Source organism: Lipotes vexillifer, unplaced genomic scaffold (assembly GCF_000442215.2).
Source record: "Lipotes vexillifer unplaced genomic scaffold, Lipotes_vexillifer_v1.1 scaffold3427, whole genome shotgun sequence".
NCBI classification, from domain to species: domain Eukaryota; kingdom Metazoa; phylum Chordata; class Mammalia; order Artiodactyla; family Lipotidae; genus Lipotes; species Lipotes vexillifer.
This window is the reverse complement of record NW_006778738.1, coordinates 264,665-269,555: the sequence shown is the minus strand read 5'-3', so window position 1 is coordinate 269,555 and position 4,891 is coordinate 264,665.

Here is a 4,891-nt window from a genome sequence, read left to right as displayed (position 1 = left end):
TTTTTTTTTTTTTTTTGCCGTACGTGGGCCTTTCACTGTTGTGGCCTCTCCCGTTCGTTGCAGAGCACAGGCTCCGGACGCGCAGGCTCAGCGACCATGGCTCACGAGCCCAGCCGCTCAGCGGCATGTGGGTTCTTCCCGGACCGGGGCACAAACCCATGTCCCCTGCATTGGCAGGTGGACTCTCAACCACTGCGCCACCAGGGAAGCCCCATGTTTACATTTTCTTGACCTGCCTTTAAATATAAATTTTATTTCGTCAGGGCCCTGGTTTTGACCCTCATTAGGAGGTCCTGTTGCAGGGGGACCCCACTGGTAGGAGAGAAAGGAAGTGAAAAGATTAATCATTCTCAGAGACACTCCTGGTATTGACCCTTGTTAGAGGACCCTGGTTTTGACCTTCATTAGAGTCCTGGTAATTTGAATGTGGTCTAGATACTCCTGGAAACTGATAGCTTAAATTTGGCCTTGGGTGTGATTCAGAGCCAATAAGTTCATCTGAAAATGAGGCCTGTGAATGTGAATGAGTGATGTGTATTATCTATTACTGTTATTTGTTTAAACTAAATTGGCTATATGCAAACTAAAGGAAATCTTGCCCTTAAAATGGCCAACATGGGGGCGGGGGGCCCTTCTGATGTTCTAAAACTGGTTTTTGCATATGCAGTTTAAAAAACTTGGCTTCTAGGAGGAACCTGCATTTCTCTTCCTGTGCCTCTGAGACGTAAATATTCTACCAGGGCTCTCAGGAACTCATCTTATTTGACCATCTCCAATTCCTGAGACTGGAGGAAAAAAAGGTAAAAGAGGCTTTTTAAAAACTGAAGCAGGGAGACTTCTCTGGCACCCCAGTGGTTAAGACTTCCCCTTCCAATGCAGGGGGTGTGGGTTCAATCCCTGGTCAGGGAGCTAAGATTCCACATGCCTTGTGGCCAAAAAAAAAAAAAAAAACCCAAAACATAAAACAGAAACAATATTGTAACAAAATTCAATAAAGGTTTTAAAAATGGTCCACATCAAAAAAAAAAATCTTTAAAAAAAAAAACACTGAACCAGGAAAACTATGAGATCTCTGTGTCTATATGAATGTATGTCTGTGTACATTACAGATATATGTCTTTACCTTTGGATGGTATTATATCAAAATTAATTTGTAAATGACCTCTATTTTTTTGGTTTAAAGGCAATTAAGCACTTATATAAATTCTCAAAAATATAAAAGAAACTAACCCAAATGTATTTCAAGTTCACATGATCTGGGAAATATTTAGTATTAAGTTCATGTCTGGTATTGAAGATAGTTTAAGCTTGTTGGTTGAATTAATAGAGACATGGCTTTAGGGTAGTCAAGATTAACTATGACACTTTTATTATACGTAGGTTTACTGAAAATCAATAAGATATTCCTGTTATAAAATTTGTCAACAAGGAAAGTAACTGGATATGATGAAATGTTTAAGTAAGTTAAATGTAAATAAGGTAAGAGTTTTCGGGTGAACTCTCTGGGAATAATTACACTTTAGGAATGTCTACTTAGAAATAGTCTCTCCAGACTTTTGTTGGTGGTGGTGGTAACTTCAAACTTTAGAGTTTTGCTAAATTAAATAATGGGAATTCACTGAATATCCAGATCATTTCAAATAGGATAAAATACTGCAATATTAATTCCTAAACAGGTCTAAGTTTACTACTTTTGTCTACTTATGAGAGAGAAACGAAACATGTTGCATTTATTAGACACACATTTATCAGTACCACACTGAGGAAAGAGATTATGTGATGAAAAGATACATCTTTCTAGAGGTAACAATATGTTCATAAGTTTGCCAATCAGGAAATGCTAATATGTTCACAACTGCTTGCTTCTTGGTTTTCATTAGACATTAAGGTTTTTAAGAGTTAAAACTGTAATGTAAAATTGAAGCTACTACAAATAATAAGGGAAACATTTCAGTATGCAAGGAAAGTATGAATGTGTGTGTTCAGTAAAAGAAGGTATGAGGAATAGAAATGCATTTTGTTAAAGGGAATAAAAGTAATGTGATCCTCAAGCTGCTTATTTCTAAGTGGGAAAGAAAATAAGGGACATGGGCTTCCCTGGTGGCACAGTGGTTGAGAGTCCACCTGCCGATGCAGGGGACACGGGTTCGTGCCCCGGTCCGGGAAGATCCCACATGCCGCGGAGCGGCTGCACCCGTGAGCCATGGCCGCTGAGCCTGCGCATCCGGAGCCTGTGCTCTGCAATGGGAGAGGCCACAACAGTGAGAGGCCCGCGTACCGCAAAAAAAATAAAAAATAAAAAAAAATAAGGGACAAACCAATATGGATACAGAAAGTTGTGTACAGTTTTTTAAAAAGGAGCCCTTGCACTTTCCCTGGTGGTACAGTGGTTAGGAATCTGCCTGTCAATGCAGGAGACACAGGTTCGAGCCCTGGTCCAGGAAGATCCCACATGCTGCAGAGCAGCTAAGCCCGTGTGCCACAACTACTGAGCCTGTGCTCTAGAGCCCCCGAGCCACAACTACTGAGCCCGTGTGCCACAACTACTGAAGCCCATGCGCCTAGAGCCTGTGCTCCATAACAAGAGAAGCCACCGCAATGAAAGGCCCGTGCACCGCAACAAAGAGTAGCCCCCACTCTCCGCAGCTAGAGAAAAGCCCGCGCACAGCAACAAAGAGCCAACGCAGCCAAAAATTTAAAAAAAAAAAAAAAAAAAAAAAAAGGAACCCTGAAGCATCTCTGACAGAGATGTTAAACTCCCTAGGATTATTTGGTATGTTAAATTATATGGGAAGAATTGTCCAATGAGTGACAAGCCTTCTTAGGTTATACTCTACAGTTAAATGTTATATACATTCTAGAACTCATATGAAATTTCTTTAAAAATCTTATATGTCCTGGCAAAATGGTATTAGTCATAACTCTAGTTAAAATATTGTATGTCACAGCAATAACCAAGTTTCTTTTTCAATTGCATTGTAATCAGATCTTTAACTATGCCTTTTAAAGTCTTTTGTCATTTATAGACAGTTATTGTTTACTGTTTTTTTCCCAAAAAAGCTTCGTCCTCAAGGTTCATAAAAAAGAAGTTTTGACAAATACAGGTTTATGATATACTTCAGAAAATACTGCTGAACTAGATAAGAAATTGATTAATTCTAATGGAAACCCTGATGGCTTCATAAAACTTAACAAAAAGGAATTAGTTACATAGGACTGAGTGAATATGGTTGTAATTTTTATGGGTTTTATCTTAAATATTACTGGCTTTTTAAAAAATAAATTTATTTATTTTATTTTTGACTGTGTTGGGTCTTCGTTGCTGCGCGAGGGCTCCCTCTAGCTGCAGCGAGCGGGGGCTACTCTTTGTTGTGGTGAGCGGGCTTCTCATTGCGGTGGCTTCTCTTGTTGCAGAGCACGGGCTCTAGGCACACGGGCCTCAGTAGTCGTGGCACGTGGGTTCTAGAGCACAGGCTCAGTAGTTGTGGCTCACGGCTCTAAAGCACAGGCTCAGTAGTTGTGGCGCATTGGCTTAGTTGATCCACCACATGTGGGATCTTCCCGGACCAGGGCTCGAACCTGTGTTCCCTGCATTAGCAGGCAGAGTCTTAACCACTGCGCCACCAGGGAAGCCCTATTACTGGCTTTTAATCTGTGTTTTCCAGATATAAGGAAACCTTTAGCCTCAAGCTAATTATGATTTACTGCAACTTGGTAAATTATACCTTTTTGAGCAGAGTTGAAAGATCAATCTTTTCTCTCTACTGATCCCTTTAGAAACTGGAAACTCTTAGGTTCCCAGCAGAGTGAATAAGGAAGGTCACCTCCTGACAGGTGCAGGAATCTCAAGATATTGTGAAGACCTCAAGAAGCGAAGAATTCATCAAAATCTATAGACAGTGCAGGCAAAATCTGTGGCAAGCCCTTGGCATGGCTTTTCTGGCCTTGAGAATCCTTTTAAGAGCACAATCTGAGGTTCCTCAAAAAAAGTTAAAGCACAGCTAATTTAAAAGAGCCTGTGTCATCAACTACACTTATGTGAAAATCAGGACAAGTTTATTGAAACCAGACTTATTTTTCAAACCAATTAGTCTTAATGTGGTTATATTTGATGAAAATGAGGGTAATTTTAGAGAGAAGAACATTATGTTTCAGTGGATATTAAATTCTAGTTTTGTTAACTGAGGTCTGTATTTATTTATTTTTTATAGGGTCTTTTTTTAAAATTTATTCATTTAATTTATTTATTTTTGGCTGCATTGGGTCTTCATTGCTGCTCGGTCTTTCTCTAGTTACAGGGAGCAGGGGCTACTCTTCGTTGCAGTGTGTGGGCTTCTAATTGCAGTGGCTTCTCTTGTTGTGGAGCACGGGCTCTATGTGCACAGGCTTCAGTAGATGTGGCGCTCAGGCTCAGTAGTTGTGGCTCGCAGGCTCTAGAGCGCAGGCTCAGTAGAGCATGGGGTTAGCTGCTCCGCAGCATGTGCGATCTTCCCTGACCAGGGCTCAAACCTGTGTCCCCTGCACTGCCAGGCAGATTCTTAACCACTGCACCACCAGGAAAGTCTGAGGTCTGTGTCTAGTATCTAAGACTCACCTCCCAGGTAGCTCCTTAGTGTTGTGTTACATTATTGTAAAGTGTAATTGAAATACCGAAAGGACACTCTAAGTTTCTTTCTGAAGCTTATCACAGCAATCTATCCTTGGATAAAAATCAGATGCCTCGGGCTTCCCTGGTGGCGCAGTGGTTGAGAGTCCGCCTGCCGATGCAGGGGACACGGGGTCATGCCCCGGGCCGGGAAGATCCCACATGCCGCAGAGCGGCTGGGCCCGTGAGCCATGGCTACTGAGCCTGGGCGTCCGGAGCCTGTGCTCCACAACGGGAGAGGCCACA